Raw genomic sequence first — 21,372 nt, forward strand, 5'->3', positions numbered from 1 at the left:
AAGAGGTCCGTCGAAGAGTAGGGCTTCCTTCAGTTGTTCCTTTTCTTGGGCTATAATACTGGGTATATTTTCAATGTCCTCAAGGTTTAGTTTATCCATTTTAAAGGGCGGGATTTCTATATAATTAGGATTCAGGTTGGCTTCAAAGATGAGTTTAGGCAGCTGAATGTTCTGGAATTTTGTTTGTTCTTTCAGGTGGTAGTTCCTAAGGAGGTGATCTTCTATTTGGATGGTACAGTTAGGCGGGAATTCTAATACATAGGTTCCTTTTAAAGGTATGTTTTCTTTGTTAGTTCCACATTGTTGGTTTGCGATTGTTTCGTTAGGTGTTATCAGCATCCATTTTTCTTCTTCTAACTTTTGGATTTTTAGGTTATTGATTTTTGTCTCGACAATTTGGCAATTTATGTTTTTTTTTTGCATACAATAGTAGGTTTACTTCGCATGGAGGATTAGTTTCTATGCTCATAGGGCTGCTTTCTTTGCATATAAAGTGTTGTGGCGTTATCTCTTGGCACTTTGTGTCAAATGCAATATAGCTAATTTCATTTAAAAGGAGGTATTTGTTAGGTGAAATGATGATTTGAAAGGTATTTTTAAAGGGAACTGGGAGGGGATATAGACGATACAATACATAGTTTTTTATTTCGACTATAGGTACTTGTATGATGAATGTGATTTTGTTTTCTTTTATGTAACCTTTAATTTCAATAATTTTTTCAAAAAGCAATAAATTTTCTAATGTGGCAGTGAAAGGAAGTTTATTGTATGTTAAGTGTGGTGTTATAGACATGATTTCATTTAAAAGGTCATTAGGGTTTACTATGGAAGGATGAAATATATTTAATTTTGAAAATGTGATGGCTATACCGACATTTTCTAGAATATCGTAGATGTTTTGAAAAGCATTGATTACTTGAGATAAAATTATTTGGCTTGTAAAGTAACCATAAGAAATGGTGTTATTGTTTTGAATTTGTTTAATAATCGTGTCTATCTACCTAATGTGTTTTTCTAAAATTTGTTGGTTGTATGTTAAATTCTTGCTAATATTTATAAAATTTATTGATGATTTTTCTATGATAGTAATTTGCTCTTTGAGAAGTGTTTTAACTTTATTCTCATTATTTGTTATAGTATTAATAGCGTTGTCATATCTTTCAGCATCGTTTTGATCTAAGTTTCCAGTCAAGGATTTGACTATAGATCCTACACCGTTAATGAGACCTCTCTTGGTACGTGAAAATGAATAGAAAGGGTTGATTTGTGTTATCTGTATATTGATTTTGTTTTTTAGAGACGCGATCAAATTAAAAGAGTTTAGAAAATGATTATAATTAGTGGATGTGTTTTTTATGGAAGATTGTAATTGGAAATAATGGTTTTCAAGGGACTTAAATTCTTTAATGATGTCACTTACGTCTAATATTTCAACAAAGGACCAATAGTCAGCTATGTTTTGAGCATTACCAATTTTTAGGGGAAGGAGTCCTGGATTTTGATTAATTTTATGGAAGTTAGGGGTTGCTAGTTCTGCGCCTGCGAGCTGGAAGATTGCCAAAACTGCGAAAATTTCCATTGGTTTCTTTCTTGCCTTAATCCTAGTGGAAGGCTGCTTCCAAAGGTAGGTTCTTCGTGCTTGAACTGTCAAAATAGATCGGTTTTGGCGATTTTTGTCCGACCGTAACACGAAACTTCCGACTGCGCCAGTTATATGTAGTCAACACGAAAATAACTTTTTTTAAAAATTATTTATTCGAGAGCGGAAATTACAACTTAAAATCTAACTTAATTTGAACAGTAACTTAATAGTAATGTAATTAGTTTTTAATGGCAAGGCAATATATATATTTATAGTGTTGGTTTGCTTAGTAATCAAATAAGTAAATCAATAGGTAATTGGTTAGCTGAATAGGCAAATTGGTAGCGTGTAACTCGCGGATGTTATCAAATATTATTCGTGGATTACGTTAGAAAAAATTACCGAAAATAAACAAGAACCAAGTGTAAGTGCAGTTTCAAAGCAATTAGTTGAAGACTTAAAAACTATATCGGAGAAGAGTTCCATTCCCATAATTTCGGATCAGCAAATTTTAAATCGTATAGCGCAATATCATGTTAAATACAGAGCAATTAAGAAAAGCCTTAAATATAAACACAACTATAGCAAAAAAGTTGAAGCATTTAAAGAACATGCAGAGAAAACGCTTTTCAATATTGCGATTTGCAAGTGTAAAAGTTTCTCGACTTGCAAATGTAAAAGTAAGATACTGGTAGCCGAAAGAGAATTTATTGTAGATCAAAGAACAAACCGAAAAATGATAATTGGTAACGTAGATCTTCAAACAACAAAAAGAAATGAAAAAGGAATTGAAAGAAAATTAAAGGCTGGCTAATGCCTTTAATTTTCTCATCAGTTTGACAGTCATCGTTTAGCAGACCATCCTTCTTAGAAGAGAAACCAAAAGAAAGAAAGCCAAAAATAAAGCAACAACTTGAACATTACCAAAAAGAAGTAGAGGTAGAGAGTATTCCGTCAACTTCTAACACAATCGTTCCTTTGGTACCCGCCTCTCAGATGAGTTGTCAAATCGCCAAATCATCCTCTGCTCAAATGCGACTCTATTTACCAACATTGGCAGAAGCTTGCGATCGCACAGGAGTTTCTGACCGATCAGCGGCAATTATAGTAAGTGCCATACTAAAAGACGTTGGTATTGTATCATCGACTGATTCTTTAAAAATTGTAGATCATATTAAAATAAGGAGGGCTAGAATCAAAAGTTGCACAAACCTGAAAAGAAAATTTGACAATGATTCTTATGAACTTAAGGCAATATATTTTGACGGCCGCAGAGATAAGACGTTAATCCAAGAGAAAATAGGAGACAAGTATTATCAAAAAACAGTTGTTGAAGAACATTATGTTTTAGTTTTTGAACCAGGATCGAGATATTTTGGACATGTTAGTCCAACATCTGGGAATGCCAAAGCAATTAAAACATCGATAATCAACTTTTTACAAAAAAATATTGATTTAAATAAACTTGTGGCCATTGGTTGTGACGGAACCGTGGTAAATACCGAATTTAAAAACGGAGTAATTCGAACTTTTGAATCGGATTTAAAAAGACCATTGCAGTGGATGATTTGTTTATTACACACTAACGAATTGCCCCTGCGCCACCTGATTAACTATTTAGACGGAAAAACTACTGGGCCCAAAGGATTTGCGGGAGCCATTGGTAAGACCCTTGAATCGTGTGAAAATTAACCAGTCGTACAATTTGAGAAAATTGAAACAATTTTACCATTAGTTGATCTAGAAACCGTAAGTACCGATGCAAAGTATTTATATGAGATGTGTCAAGGAATCTCTACTGGAGTTTTAAAAGACGATTGGGCTCTAAAAGCGCCAGAGAAAATGTCACACTCTAGATGGCTTACCACAGCCAATAGAGTCCTAAGGTTATACGTTGCTACCAATGAGCCCTCTCAAAACCTTAAAATGTTAACAGAGTTTATAGTAAAAGTGTGTGCCCTATGCTGGTTTCAAATTAAATGCCATTGGTCTTGTAAGGATGGTACTAGGCACTTGTTTAGCATTATAAATAAATCTCGTTACCTCCCTGAAGAAATAAAAAAAGGTATTGATCCCGTAATTGAGAGAAATTGATTTTTTGCGCACCCAGAAAATATTTTATTAGCCATGTTAGGAGATGATAGAAACCATATTCGAGAGTTAGCTTTAAGAAGGATTTTAAAATGCAGATCAACCGTAAAAACCGAGGATGTTAGAATATTTCGCGTGAATAAATTGAACTTTGATTGTCAAGATTATGTCGACTTAATTGACTGGCAAAATGTTGTTATAAGCGAGCCCCCATTAACAATGGAAATTTCGAACGAAGAACTAACTAACATGTTTTTTTTGGTTCCTGATGAAATAGGGTTATTAAAATTCCCTTGTCATTCACAGGCAGTTGAACGAACAGTTAAGTTAGTTACTAAAGCCTCTATAGCGGTTTATGGCCCTGAAGCACGAGACGGATTTATTAGAGCTCGTATTGAATCAATACAAATATTGCCGCAATTTAATACTAAAAAACAATTCTTAGCAGTTCTAGAACAGAAAAAATTTAAAAAAATATTCTAAGGGTGGGAGGGTAGGGTGGAACTCGAGATGCAGCCACCTCCACGTGGTGAGTTCTGGGTAGTTTTTCATGAAAAACCAGCTGAGAGCTGCATGCTTGGCTTGCAAAAAAAGATTTTTTTTAATTTTAAAATTTTCAAGGTCATTCGGATTTTTTTGGGTAAATAAGAACCCCGAAAGGCATCTTTTGCACACCCAGGCATATTCGTTTTCGAAAATTAGTTATTTTGGTCCAGTTTTCGCTCCACCCACAAAATAAGTCCATTTATTAACTCTTAAGATAGGAAAATAGAACAGTTGTTTAGCCAGGCAAGTGTAAACTATAGGATATCATTGCCTCATGTATACTTAATTTAACCTTATCTATGCTTATTTGTGTTTCTTAGCAGATAATTCATTCACTTCTTACTAACTAGAAAATATAATACTGCCTATACTGTTCTATCTAACTCCTGACTAGAAACATATATACTTAGAAACGTAGGTTTTAGCTGGGCTGAGAATATAAGGACATTGCCGTCATTACCTCACTAAATGTATGAAAGATAAAGACTAGTTTTTGCCCTATTAAAGATTATGGACCTAAACCCTATCAATAAATTAGAATAAAGAGAAAGAAAGAAACATTCTGAGTACATGGAGTAATAGAGAAAATAGAAAAAAATTAGTAAAGAACTTTTCACACAATTTCTTTGACATCAACACTACTTGGCTGTGAAGCGAGAGTCTTGGATCTGGAATAGGTGACTAAGAGTCTAAGAGTTTAGAGAGAGATTCGTATTCGATTATCAAGATATCGTTAAGTATATCGATATTCGAGATATTGCTGAATAGGGATAGAATAGGAACTTTTCACTTCAACCGCGATTCGACTTATATACTTACATCTCTGTGATATTTGATCTTGGCAAATTTAAGCAGATGACTTTTTCTAGTTTTTTATTTAATAGGTGTAAAAGTGCATAATTCATCAGAATGGATGGTAAAAATTATCTTAAGACCTAAGAGCCTGTCAGTTTCACAGGAATATATGGGTTACACTTATGGTATTAGCACAAGAGTAACCACTTAAACTTGATTACTTTATGACCTTCTAGGGATCGATAATGATATTCTTAAAATTATAAATATACATGACAGAAAAGATTGAAAAGTCTAGATATTATTCACATGTAAATGAGCTACAAGTCATTAAATTAAAATCAAGATGTTTCTACTATTATATTAACTAAGATATTTATAATTAAGGAAACATCTGTTTCACAAATTCCGATATATACTTTAATTTATAATGAAGGTTCAATCAATCAATAGCCATAAACCATAATGGAATTATAATTTATTTAAACACGGCCTGTGGTATGACTATTCTATTGGAAACCTTGATATTATAACGTTTAAATATAACTAAACTTAGTTATGATAAGCCTAATAAAAGTAAGAAAAAAAATTACTACCTACGATTCCTTAATAAAAAATCACTTTGAAAAAAACTAACAGAATTCGTGAAAATATAACCATTTCATTCGTATTATAATCGTAGGGGCAGCAAATATTAACATAGATTTATAAAACTCAATTAACGATATTGAAACCTACAAAATTACCCCATCTGGCTCTGAGAGCTATCTAGATCATATTTTGAATCGAATAAATGAAATTGCACCTAATCACATCAATTATTATGCATTGCCAAATAACACTACCAAGATCAAAAACAATAATAATTACGACAAAAACTAACTAAATAGGGAAAAATATATTCATGTTAATGAAAGAAACTCGAATATCCTTTATAATAAACCTAACCTTGAAATCTGAGCCGTCGTTACTTGGACTTTTCTTGATTTATTTATGTATTTACCAATATTTTTTGAGATATTTCTAGTTTTTCTTTAATCTAGTTTCTAGGAAATTTTATTCTTATTGTAATAAATACATATCTGGTTATATTATACTTAAGATCACTATGCCCTATCTTAATTTTTTAGTATTACCAATAACTTTAAGTATTACCAGTAACTTTAAGGCATAAGGTAATTTAAGGATAGCTGAAATATATTCCTGAGATACTTCCTGAGGATCTTAGTCTGTTACACACTTTTCCTTTGTAGGTATATTATTGATCTGCAAACTTTATTCAGACCGAGAGGTTTAGAGAAATGTTAGTCGTATGTCCTGGTATTATGCTTAACGTTTATTAGTTTACGTGTAAAAAATAATAGAGTAACCCTGGTAATAAGAAATAAAGGTAAAAGAAGACATCATTATTTATATAATTTATTTTATTGCTAGTATTATGCTTGTTTGCTATAAGATGTAATCATTATTAATTTTAAGTCTTATTTTAACTAGATATTGACCATATAAGGTTTAAGGCAATTTTAAGTAATGGAAGTAATGACAAAACTTTTGTACATTATTATATAAGTTCTAATTTTTTACCTAGTAAACTGTCCTTAAAATGTTCTACAAAAGAAACATGAAAACTATTACATATGGTAATTTGGCTCTGTCTGCTTGTGCATCTAAAATATAAAATCACTTTTAGAAGACGTATTAAAACCAATTTACTTACTGGTCATATTTGTCTTAAAATATCCTGTATTTATCAAAATAATGAAACTTTTTATTGTAATGGGTTCCATTTTTTCTATTATCACCGGATTTTTTATTATAAAAGAATTTAGTGTCAGCCAATTTATACAGCATGGATGGGAGTTTGCATTGCTTATGATGGTAAATAAAAACCAACTTATCAGACATTTTCTCATAAATGATTTTAGGAAATTATTTTTACAGGTTCAGGAATTTACCATCAAGAAGTTGTATCTATTCTGATGAAATATAAGGATAAACATTCTTGGAATATTAATTCAATGGGACCTAAAATTCTTAAGCAAATCCAGAATGATGCTCGGATAAAAAATCTTGCATTGGTTGCCTACATATTAACAGTTATTATATTAATTGCTATAGCAGGAATATTTTCTTCAAATTATTTTAAAGCAAATCTTCTGGTAGTGGTTTTGGCTCAAAAATATTTGCAATTGTCTGTGGAAAATTCATATAAGCTAGCATTTGCTACGGTTTCATTTGGAAGTTTTAGCATTTTTAATGCATTTAGCTTGTTATATTTTTCAATTCATTTAAAATATCAGGCAATGCTTTATGAGGAATATTTGAAATTGCTTGCCAGGAAGTTGGAAAGGCAAACATTGATATGCTTAAACAATAGGTTGTTTCAGATGAAAGTGAAAAAACGACTGTTGTTAATTGGGAAGCGGCATTTGATTTTAAAAGAGTTATGTAAATTTTAATATACAAGAATACTTCTCTTATTTCAGAAATAATAGTTTTTTACTTATTAATATAATTCTACTTCGGATGTTTCTGGATTTCTTATTTTTAAGATTACTAACGCCGAACACGAAAGCCGCTAACATTTCGTTTATGCCGAGTAAAAAATTTCATACAGAAATACTAAATATTCTAAATAGCTTATTTTAAAGGCTCAATTAAACCAAATTAACATGATTAAATATTTAAGATATATTTATGCATTAAGATCTTAGAACATTAAATACACTAGAATAAACAGTGGCTGTTTTGGAATGAGCGCAACATGTACCCAAAGGGCAGAGAGAATATTTTGTTGATAAACATGCTTAGTATTTCATGTTGCCAGTGATTACTCAATTTTTTGATTGAATTATTTATTATAAAGAAAAAGAGACATTAAAATTCGTTTAATCAACAATACTGTTTTATACTAATCACTAATAATAATTAATATTTTTAACTTGGATTTATTAAATCGCCAAATTTCCACAAAGAACGGCAGGCTGTAAATTTCGCCCGGAAATATTCTCTCAATAAAGGTATTTGGCAACTGCACTAATTGGATAGCATAAGTTTTAGTATAGTAAAAGAGGACATATTTGTGAAGTATCTATTGAGTATTGAAAACCAAAATTAAGCTTTTTCGCTTAATTTTTTTTTGGAAAATATTAATATAAATGTGTAATTAACTATTTTGTTATAATCTGGCAAATTTTTCTCTTATTCGAACTAGTAAATGCCACAAAAATAATGTGTGTGAAGCTAGTGTATGATCGAAATCTTGCAACCAAAATCTAGAATGCAGCATACGTCTTTTGGCAGCAACCTATTTATAGTCCGCGCCCGCTTTTATTTAATCGATATATTGCTCGTATCTCCTGGAATTCCTAATTAATTTTATAATTTTTTGTCCAGATATTAACAATGAATACAAACTTCTACAAACTAATGTTTTTTTGGCAAAATTAATTAAAAAATTGATTGTTGACAGAGTATAGTGCCCCTCAATTAGGTATTATGGTGAAGATGTAGGTAGCGGGATTGAGGACAAGGCTAATATAAAAAATTTAGAGATTTTCGTAAAACTTATGACTACCAGCCTCCATTGAACATACAATAGATAACAACGACCAGGAACATTTATAAGACGAAATATATATAAACATTTAAAAGGATTTTGAGATGATTATAGATCTCTACAAACGAAACTTATATTGAGTTAGATATTCTAAAATATAAACGTCTACAATACTCAAAACTCCCAATCTTCCGGTTTGCAATCTTCTCACATCGGATTAGACACTTATTATATATTATAGTTTTATCCAAATCCTTTGTTAGTCAGAGTTTTTTTTTGATTTGTTTAACATTTGACTTTTTAGTGAATTTTCTCAAAAAAAAAATTTTGGTTGCTGGATATCCTACGGTAGCTTCACACACATGGAAAAATTACTAGAAAAAAACACAAAGTCACAACATTGGATACATGCATGGTGCAACATATGAGGTATTCTAAGTTGCCAAGTTGCTTTTTTTTCATTACTTTTTTATTAAGAATATATATTTTAATTCTGAAAAGTTTGTGGATAAGTCTCAAACTATATATTATTTGTAAGCAAATAAAAGAAAATTTTAAAGACTACATTTTTTAACTGTTACAAACTACAACACATACAAAATACAAAAATATTCAGTGGATTAAGAAAAATATATATTGTATGAAAAATTGGAAAATTGATTTGACATCATTGTCTGAGAGATGGTGAACTCAATTATCTCACCTATGGTTTGCACATAGGCTTATTCTAGGCATTTAATGTTCTAAGATGAAGATGAATACAAATAAAATAAGTTAATCAAAATGTAATTTTTATACACAAATCAGGTGGTTTAGAAGACAAAAGTATTGACTATACTTAAAATATTAAGATTAAATCAGTTGGACACTAATTAAAACATCTGACTTCGTTTTGAAAACACTGCCAATTTTAATTTTATGAAAAAAAACAAAAATAAATCGTAGAATAAAATAAAAAATTTACGTCAATTTTAAAATATCAAAAATTTAAAATTAAAAAAAAAGTTCAGCCTTCTTAAATCAATAGACAAATATTTATTTATTATAAGAAAACCCATGAACGTTAAGTAAGGTTAGTCCTTATAATTTTTTTCTAAGTCGCATAACTTCTAGAATAGTTGCCTTAACACAATGCCATATTATAAGTATGACTGAACATAATCAAAATATTAAATAAGTAGTAAAGTGGTATACATTTTATTACCTAATTCCTAAATAACATGTGTATAAATTGATATTTTATTCCAAGCTATATCTACATAGGGTGCTCGTTATTCAATACACCTTGGTATCTATAAACTTGATTATGTAAGAGTTCTGAAAGTGATTTAGAGGCAATCGAAATAGTGCTATTTTTAAGGTCGTATTTTTATATCTCCCACCTAGCTGAGGCATGCCACGTATGCTATATTCATGAAATTTATCCAACATTGAGTCAATATTTATTACATCGAAGGTGTTCGATTTAAAACATAAAATAGGCTTACAGATTTACATTTAATTGAAAATTTCATAAAATTCATGACATTGATTGCATCATGAGTGGAGCGAGCTGTCCTGATTCCAAATTGATTTTTATCAAAAAAATTTTATAGATATAAAAAGGACTTTAAACGTTTAAAGAAAAGATTTTTGGGAGTACTGATAAAAGTAATACACCCTAATAATTAGACATCAAATGCTTATCACCCCTTTTATATGTGCAAGCTACCCTCTTAAAACGACAAATTATTAAGATATGTAAATGGAGTCACTAAAAACTTAACAAAATGTCTAAAAAGGGAGCAGGGATTCTGTTATAACTGGCCGAACTTTTACCACTAACAGATAAAATGATATCGAACATTTCATGATTCATCAACAGTGGCATTGTGTCTTAACTCAGTTTCAAATTTTGCATTAAAAAACCTGCAATTTTCTCTAGGCTTAATAATTTGCCGCTTTAGCCGGAGACTAGGCTAATTCAATCGCTTCTCGGGTGGCTCAGATTCATAACTGGGCACAGATGCTATAATTACTTTCTTTGATAGCGCTGAAATTCTGAAATTCCAGCGACTTTACTCGTCTGAGTTGCCAATGGGCAGCAAAAACTATGTTCTGATGCAGTAGTGGATCGGTTTATATAAGTTGGTTTCTTATGAGTGGCTTATTGTTGATTATTGAAAATGCAATTACTAATAGAAAATATCCAAAAATATCCTAATCAGAATTTCAATAACCTGTTGTGATGGGATTCGAAAGAAACAAAAGCCTGATTCATCAAGTGTCACACGTGGCACCTAAATACAAAGTTTGATACATTTTCTTTTGTTGGATATAAGTCAAAAAAACTACTTCAGATAATTGATTTATATATTTTTGTTGGCGTTTCGGTCTCTATGAGATCATCCTCAAGACTCTTAAAGATACATAAAAGCAGAATTAAAATCATACATTCAGGCATAGTTACAAACATTAGATTTTTGTACAAAGAAATAAAAAGTGTACATTAATTAAAACTAAGTGTAATTTAAGTATTTTGCATAAAATTAATTTTTTTAGAGAATTGGTTAGTAAAGGTGTAAATTACAACTAAAATAAAGAAAATGACACTTAAAGAATTTCTAAACTTAAAATTTAAAAACGAAAAGGTTTGAACAGGAGAAACATTCTCTCAAAATAAAACGACTACTGTCCTGGGGATGATATCATCGAGATCTAAACGTCTACAGAAATATATAAATCGTTTTTTTGATTTATGTCGAAAAAGAAAAAAATTAAGCAAGCTTACACCTTGAAAAATAATTCACAACTAACTAAAAAGGTTTTTCTTTTATATGGATCCCAGTCCAACGATTTGCTTGATAATTGCATCCTTAGATCGCAAAACTTCTTAAAGAATAAAATTAATTTATATAATACCTTAATTAAAATATTTGTTTTTTTAGGTGGGGTTTTCACATAATAAGAGAAAGCCAATTCTTATTTTTAATTTATATATTATTTGGAGGACAGACAATTATTTGCGTTGGAATATCATTTATTTTCGTCGTAAGTCATATTTAAAAAAATATGAATAAATGTTTATATAAAATTAATTTTAGTCCCAAATGCGTATATTTTTTGGAGGGATTTTATTGCTTGCTGTAGCGTATGTTCACTTATTAATGCACTTTGGACAGGATTTCGAAGATTTGGTAAAAGCAGTTTTTTAATAAAGTTAACTAGTAATAATATAATAAAACTAGTCATTGAGTCCGTAATAGAAAGTCAGGCATACAATTTATTAATATCATTAATTTCGAAAAGCTTTTGATTTAGTACTCATGACTGGTTGATAAAGGTACTAAAAATGTACGAAATCAGTCTTGATTTAATCTCTTTTTTGAACATGTCATACCAATGTGAAATAGTACTATGCTACTTAATGAACCCAACTGCAGCATCACGATAGAACCCATCAAAATAGGATTAAACTATAAATTATAAAATTTTACGCAAAAACAATAATTATATAATAAAGCAAAAAATAATGACAGAACTAAATAGATAATAAAAAAAGATACTCCTATAACTATTCTATCGATATACCAATTTTCATTTGTGTATCCTGAAAAGTAAAAAAAGTGTTTTCCTGTGTCACCCAATATTTAAATCTGGTTATACCGGAAGTGGTGGAAAAACAACTGTATATGTGAAAACAGTGAAAATTTGTATAAATGTTATATCTATTTTTATGGAATTTTTTAAACTAATACAACTTTTATTTTAGTTTGAGAATATATATTTAACCACCATTATTAGCTTTAACTGGTATAATTGGAACAGTGAAAACAGAAGGCTCTACTTGACCCTTTTGCAAAATATGCAGCTCCCCATGAAACTTGGCATCCTAAATTTGATTAATTTAAATTATGTCGACGAAGTCCGGGTAGCATTTCACCAATCTATTTAAATTTTATGCTAATTTAATCTTTTGCTGATTTTTAGGTGACCAAAATTCTTTATGGTATTGGAAACGTTATAATCTCCATAGTGACTAGATCTAAGAATACAGTAAATAATAATTAACTAAAACTGATTCACATGTGACGTAATTTAGTTGCCAATTAATAAAATTTGTTGCATAACAAATTAAGTGTTGTTGGTAATGTTGATTTTGTTGGTAACAAATGAATATGTGTTTTTCAAGCTTAATTTTTTATTTCTGTTTTGTTCTTTTTAACCATTTTTATTAAAATATGTAAAATCCAGCAACCTGTATATGTTATAATGACGTGCATTGAAGTTTACTTAGTACGATTTATAGTGACTTGTAGTATATTTAATTTTTAGTTTATACTTATATTTTCTTATGAATTACTACTTGGTTCATTTGTATTGTTTTCTCAGTAAAATTTAATATTGATATTTTTTTGTTGTTTTTTTTTTGTACTATTTACTTTTTAGCCTATTACTTTCTTGACCGTTCTACTGATGCATTTGTGTGTATTTTAAGATAAATATAGATTCTTTTTGTATGTTGTGTTCACGACGCATTTTTGCTTGGTTATGAGAATAAAACATATTTTAAGTTCGAATTTTTATTAATTTTTTACAAGTTTTACGCAACCATATAACCATTTTTTAATTTACGTTAAACGTTTTATTTTTTTTTCGACTTTAGTCTTAAATGGCCTTTTGACTTTTTAAGGTACTCAAGCAGTCTCTTATGGACAGGATGGATAGCTTTTATGGATACTTATCTGAGTCTTTAACTATACCTAAATGTTGATAATTTTTTTCTTGCACAGCTTCAAATAGCAACGACTTCTGCCTAGAATACTCTAGTCTTCAAACTTATGGATATTTGGTGGACGGTCTTTGAATCTTGAGTAGGCAAGTCATCTATGTATCAGACTACATTTACTTTTATAGGTAGACCACCATGTTACCTATTATTGATTTTTACATAAAAGTCCCCATTGAAGTAGTATTGAGGAGCAACCTTGTCTCTTGATCTTGCTTTGGCTTTGTCTGAGCCTATGTTGGAACGCTTTTATCTTTGCTTTTATGAAGATGCTATGATATTATCGTAGGTGTAACTCATGACTTTGTTATTGCACAGCAAACTTTGAATCTCCTGCGGTTGCCTAATTACTGTGCCTTGTAAAACTTTCCTTCATCAGGCGATTTAATCTTCTGACAACGTGGGTCCTTCTACCATTTTTTTAATTCTTAGGCTTCAATTTCTACCACACAATCTTCGAATTTCCTTAGAACAGTTTTTGACCTTGTTAATGCCTTTATTGATGTGTGATCTTAGGTTATTCTTTAATGAGAAATGATCTATCAAAATTTATCTAGGAGTCAAGATATTTGACTTTTGTCAAGAATGGTATTTATGTTTCATTTAGCCCTAAAATGCCCTTTTGTATTGGAAATTATTGTAGTTTCAAGCGGTTTACTGACAAGCGGTCAGTGCGACTTGTGTTCTTTCTGAAAGAACAGCTGCTTAGGTACAGCCTCGGGCCACACTTCCTAATACTGAGTAGTGGTGTAGTTGTAATATATTAAGATCAGACATAGAAGGAGCATTTAACAAAAAGCTCCTCCTATGTCTAGGATTATTGCTTGTGTTAGTTCTTTGTAATCAGTATTTTTTTCCAAAGTTTTTCCAAGTAACTCTACTTAACCCTCACGAAAAATATACATCGCTCACCATTTTATTTAAATTTTATGCGAATTTCTTCCTTTGCTAATTTTTCGGTTAACAAGATTCTTTATTAAATTAGGAGACAGTTTTAACACTAACTAAAACTCTTTATTATTACTCTCTTTAATGAGAGTAAGTCACACCAAAGGTTCCAACCATAGGACTGTAAAGATTCTTTATGCCTTTTGAACCGTTGTTATCTCTGTTATAACTATATTAGAGAATATTCCAAGTCACGTATGACGGAATTTAGTTGCCAACCATAAAAACTTTAGCACCACTAATTAAGTATATATATTATGTAAATTTCCCACTCCCTGATTTTGTTGGTAGCAAATAAGTATTGCTCCATGTTCTTCAAGTTTAATTTGTTTATTTGTATTTTGTTAGTATATTTGAGTAAAGTTACTAGTCACGCTCTCCTGTATAATATTTTCGTTTAATGAAAATATGTAAAATTTGATTACAATTAAACGATTTTGATTTTTCTATAAAAAAACTAAATTTTGGAATTTTGAAAGACAAAATGAACTTATCCAAGGACCCTACATACAGTGTGGTGACTTTAACTGGAATAAATTCAGTTAAAACTATTAAAATTTATCTCACAAAATTCCTGAGACCCGTCGATTTTTGTTTTTTTTTCACATTTCAAGATAGTTTTTGTATTTTTTCACCTACAGGGGGGTCCAAATTAACCCCAACTTTATTTTTTTCAAATGGCAAGCCACTTTTTTTTAACTTTCATTGAAAAGAGCTCTTTTTCTTAAATAAATTGCCCTATTTACTTTTGTGATTATCTAAAGGAGAAATACGAAAAAAAAAATAAAAACAATTAATTATTAAAAGTTGCGTTTAATGCATAAGTTGCTCAAAATAAGCACCATTTACTTGTTGGCAAAGCCCGAGATGATAATAAAATTCATTTTCGACATTTTCTATTACTTCTGGAGATATTTGTCGGATTTCTTGCCTAATACGTTCTTTGAGCCTGGCTTGCTCATATAAATTTAACTTTTGAAATGTCCCCACGGAAAAAAATCAAGTGGGGTAAGATCGGGAGAACGTGCCGGCCACTCGATTGCACCCCTTCTACCAATCCATCTGTTTGGAAGATTGTCATCTAAATGCTGGCGTACATTACGGGCATAATGCGGGGGAGCACCATCTTGTTGCATCCAGATTCTTTCACTATACAAATCTGGATCGAACTGACTCGGATATAAGGCACGTAAGGCTGGAACTAGTTTATTTTCAAGAAATTCTAAATATCTTTCCCCAGTTAAAGTATCATTGAAGAATATGGGCCCTATAATTTGCCTGCCAATTATGCAAGCCCAAACATTAGTTTTCTGGGGATATTGTGTATTAGTTTCCCTTACCCAGTGTGGGTTCTCGTCAGACCAGTAGCGACAGTTTTGCTTATTAACATGGCCATATAGGGTGAATGTAGCCTCATCAGAAAAAAGGATCCACTCCGAAGATATGCGATTATTTTCGTCAATGGCGTTCATCATTAATTCACAGAACTGAACTCTGCGATCTGGATCGTCTTCCAATAACTCTTGAACGGGTTGCATTTTATAAGGTCGTTTGTTTGCACTTTTTGACATTTTTAGTACAGATTTATGATGAATAGAGTTTTCGCGAGCTACTTTTCTGGCTGCAGTTACCGGATTTTCTTCCATCGCTAACAATACATTTAATTGGGTGTTTTCATCGATTTTAGAAGATCTTTGTCTTGAAACATCCCTCACGTGCCCAACTTCTCGAAATCTGCTTTCGATTTTACTAACCGTACCTTGGTTAATAGGTGGCAAATCTGGATATTTCTGCCTGAATAAGTGGACAACCTCTAGCTGAGTACGACTTCTGTACCAATCATCCTTACTATAACCAACCTTTACCATAACCAATCATCATTAAGATTTCAATCTTGTGGGATTCGGATAAATAAGGCATTTTTTCAATATAAGTTAACTTATTTAACAACTGGTTGAAATTCACTTTAACAGTGACACTACAATGTCAGGAAATATCTCGATACCAATAAAATAAACAAACACGCCAAAAATTTACCAACACAAAATATTTCGAGACTTTTAATAATTTAATGGTTATTATTTTTTATTTTAGTTATTATTATTTTTTTTATTATTTTTTATTTAGTTATTATTTTAAATAGGGCAATTTAATAAGAAAAAGGGCTCTTTTCAATGAGACTTTAAAAAAAGTGGTTTTCCATTTGAAAAAAAGTTTGGGTTAATTTGGACCCCCCCTGTAGGTGAAAAAATACAAAAACTATGTTGAAATGTGAAAAAAAATAAACAAAAATCGACGGGTCTCAGGAATTTTGCGAGATAAAATTTGATTAGTTTTAACTGAATTTGTTCCAGTTAAAGTCACCACACTGTATTTTCGTGAAAAGTTCTTTAAATTGTTAATAACTAGGCAATGTCGCATTTTAGGGCAAAACAATTTAAGGGTTAAAGAGAGAGTCAAATAAGACTCCCATTTCGGAAAAAAACATATATGTGGTTAATAAGAAAAAACCAATAAGAAAAAACCAAATTATGTACCACGCTTTTTTGGGACACCCTGTATCAACCAAACTCATTTTAAAAAGTAGCCCCTCTAACTCAAAGATTTCCTCTATTAAAGTTTTTTTCTGTTTCAAGATTTAGCCGCAATGGAGCAGCGCGATATTAAATAGACACCCTGAACGTACATACATAAACACACATATATTCTGTGGTTTTTACAGCTAGTAGTAAATTTTCTAGTCTATCGATTTGTTCATATCATGAGATGAAGATGAATTAAAAATAATTCGAAACTTTGGCTAGAAACAAATTTTCAATTCAACTTTCTTTTTTTTTCAAACAAAAAAAAAGTTTTCTTAAGCAATTGACCAATAGGTTCCTATGGTCAGCGCTTACTTTTCCATACCGGTATATTAATTTTCATCACTTTAGATTTAACTGTGGAGTACATATTGCAAGAATGTCGTTGATAAATTATGCTTATTAGCTTATCTTTATAGGTCTTTAGATACACAATCCAAATATATTTGTAGATTTAATCCAGTAGATCCAAATCACACACAAATAATCAGTTTGCAAATGTTAAAAGTTGATTGTCAACAGTATAACGTTTTTAATAAAAATATACCCAAGTCGAAGTAACATAAAATTAAACATCCTTTAAAATCAATCAAAGCCTTAAAAAAATACTTAAAAAGTATACTTTTTTACTTTATGATAAAATCAATATAAACCACTACAAGGCTTAACCAACTGAGAAGAATATCGTATTTTAAAATTTGAGTGCCATAAGCCTTATTGATTCATAAAACGGGGTCAAGATGAACTTGGAGGCAACGTTAATACTAATCATAATAAAGCTTATTTGAAGTTTTTGTCCAATTATTTTATTTTTGTTTACAGGAATGCAAATTTAATTACATCAAATGTAAACTATTTATTTAAATATAAATTAAAAAGTGTTTTCCAAATAACTTTAATACAATTTAGGGTAAGGTATATGCTAGCTGTAAAAATGTTATTAAGAAGTTCATTAAATACTGTATAATACGCAAAGCATCTTATGATCTATCTCAATCAATGAGGTTTTTAAAGAACGTTGCAGCAGCAAATGTATCAAAAATTTAACAGAGATAGTAGCAAAATGTCTTTTTCGTTAAAAATCTCTTAGTAATTAGAGTATAGTGAATATAAAATCAAACTATGGAATATTATGCTCCATTCGGAATAAATCAACTAAAAATAATTTTTGCTTTACAAGAGCTTTGCAATTCAAACATCATCCAAATCAAGTCACTCGCACACAAATTGGAAAAATCTAGCCACTTATTGATTTTTCTAATGATAAATGTATTTTATTGCCCTAATAAAGAACTCTCACTGGATGAATCCATGATCCTGTAGAGAGGCGAAACGACACAAGTTTGGTGTAAGGCTGTACTCACTATGTATGCTAAATTGGCTAGAGTTAAAACTTGTCGTCTGAAGTCTTGTTATCTGTTCACAACCTGCCGAAAAAGTGGTTATCTATTTTTCACAAGCTGCGGAAAAGGTGGTTATCTGTTTACTACAGAAAAAAATTGGTGCGGGTCCTTTAATCAACTACAACTTTCATGTAGACATAGCATATGTCACGGGCACACTAAGCGCCAGTCAAATAGGAAATTCGCCTGAAGTTTTAGAAAAAAAAATTGGAAAAAATTGAAATGGTCAACCAGTATAATTCTCAAGATATTTGAGTCACAACGAAAATCGCAGGAAGTATGAGCCTGTGTGCTAGGTGTTTTTCTAGCGAATTTAATAGAAAATTTTGAAGCACTACCAATAAACAAGGTCAGGTGTAGCAGAAATCACAACTCATAAATAAGTATAACATTTTTATGGTGGGGGTAGACGCTACAGATTATGTTATCTAATGTTATCTAACTACAGTTGTGAGCATAATACTCTTTTATGGTCTTAGGAAGTAGCTATATGTTTTATAAATTGCTATGAATTTCGCCTTGAAGTCACTAAAAAATTACTTGGGTCACTATCTACAAAACCCATCCCAAGATTGGAAACTATACTCTCTGTCAGACTATTACTTCAAAGGCGAAAACAAGATGATGTTAGGAATGTTGGAAAAATGGTAAAGTCAGGAAGGATTTGGTTTACTATTGCTTCCAATGACCTGAAGGTCCCTGACTGTCTAACTCCATTTTTTCGTAAACCTTTACTATGTAGTTAAGGTTTTAAGTTAAGTTTAGTTTTTTTAACATACCTATATATTTTAACATAACATACTTTATGATGTATTTTATTTGAGGTATGTACTTCAGTAAAATAGTTTTCTTATACATTGCACCTGGCGCCTTCTGTGGCACTATAGTTTCATAAACATTGTTCAGTGCCGATAATGCGCCTGGTCCGTTTCTTTTCTTTTTTTTAATATAATTGTTTAAAGTTAAAGTAAAAAATTACTTTGAAGGGATTTTATGAAAAATCTGAATTATGAATTATACAATGAATGTGTTAAAAATTTATAATTATTAATATTTTGAAACGAATAGTACTCTAACTATAATTTTAGAAATAGTTAGTTCTTTATAAAAATCACATACTGCATTTGATCTGCTAAAATACCTCCAGATTCGCGTGGTAATAATGCTGAAACTCATTTAGGTTTATAAATTATTTGATCAAAGCTGTATATATGAAAAGTTTGAAAGTGGGGTTTAAAGTTTTTGAGATTTGTCCAATATAATACTTTTCATCGGTTAAGCATGACATAAGCATAATTTTTTTCGGTGTAGTTCAATAACAGCGGCAACCACAAAACACAAAATGGAGAAGTGTTGGTTGCATACAAATTGATAAAAATTCTTTTGGCAAATCTCCTAGCGTCCTCTAGCTTGGCAACGGAAACTATTGAAACTAACTTAACAGTTGACGTGTCTAAGTGAACCAATCAAAATGGCGTAGTTAAATTAAGGCGGGAAAATCAAATTGCATTTAACAAGAAATCTCATAATTTTATTTTTTAATAGCAAAATCTAAATTAAACACCTAATCAAAAAGATTACTGATAGAAAATAAGGCCTTTTTGAACAGGATAAAATAAAACTATTCAATTCTATTTACATCTTTGTAATGATATAATCAGTTAACAAAAGTGTAATACATATGACCAATTTCAAAACGTTAAATAAATTTATAATTTAATTTTCTTAAAAAATAATTACCTTAAAATTATAAAAACCTATATCCAAATATATATTCATTTAAAAGCAGACTTATTTTAAAGTAGAATTTCATTTTAAATTGAAAATTACCTAATTATTACTAAAGTTGAGCTTAAACGCCCTTTCGAACGACACAATCGATGGTTTGGCTTTGAGGTTAGTAGGTAATGTATTAACAATTTTAAGCGAGTTATAACTAAAGGGGCCTTGAAAATTAGCAGTTTTATGGTAACATGAAGTTTTGAAATTGACGTACTTATCGACCAAGTATGCTTTTGTTACTAGCTAACTTATTATACAAATATCTGGGAAGTTTGGTATGAATAACTTTATACACCAGAGTTGCCAAAATAGTCAGTAAGTTTCAGTTTGATAGTGGGTAATAAAATATTCCTATGCATGTACAAAGTTTTCAGTTTATAATATGCCTACTGTAAAGTGATATTGGCATGATTTTCAAAATTAAGTTGGTTATCTAAAAGTATACTTAAGTTTTTTTAAGTATTTCCGTATGTTAGATGTGCCAAAAAATAATAGTCTAGGTTCAGTACTAATAGGAATTAGTTTATGAAAGCATCACGGCTGAACAATAGGGTCTTTTATACCATTATTTAACTAAACTGTTTAGTTAAATTCAAGCGTACCCTCTATATTCTACTTACCTAATAGTCTCTCAGTAGTGACTATGGCTGACTCATGTAAGCCACAATATTTGAATTTGGTGAATAGAAGGCAGCATCTAGGGTGTTAAAAGCTTTGCTGAAGCCTAGCAACATCATAACAGTTATGCAGTTAATATGAGTATTGCAGTATGTTGCATTGAAAACCCAGACTGGGTACTTGGAATTATCAAATTATCCGTAAGAAAATCATTAGTCGGCTTTTTTTCATTCGGATGAAAATTCAGATAGCAAAAGAGCTTTATTTGAATTCCAATACCATCCAATCCCATTGAGGAAAATTTTAGGCTAAATATAACTTTTTGAACTTCCTGAATCACCAATTTCTTTAAATGTAAATAAATCCATGTTGTGTAAATGGTGGCTTATTGAATGGCCACCTAGATCACCGGACCTAACATCTGTTGACAAATCTGTGGTTTTAAAAACGCAACCTGCGTCACTAGGTAGTAGTAGTAGTAAGGGTGGGGGAGCTAGAGCTCGGCAAGTAGGCCTGAGCAGTCCCTTTTTGCCAACCCCAGAATCACCCACCCCTACGCCTCTTCACTGAGTCGGCCCGTCCTTTTAATAAAAGCTTGCACGTTGTCCCAGTCCAAATCTTTAAGATCTTTCCGCTGGAGTGTCGATGCTCCGAAAATTTTCCTTCTAAGGCAACTCCACCAATCACAGATACCTAGT

Source organism: Anthonomus grandis, chromosome 7, assembly GCF_022605725.1.
Source record: "Anthonomus grandis grandis chromosome 7, icAntGran1.3, whole genome shotgun sequence".
Classification (NCBI taxonomy): Eukaryota; Metazoa; Arthropoda; class Insecta; order Coleoptera; family Curculionidae; genus Anthonomus; species Anthonomus grandis.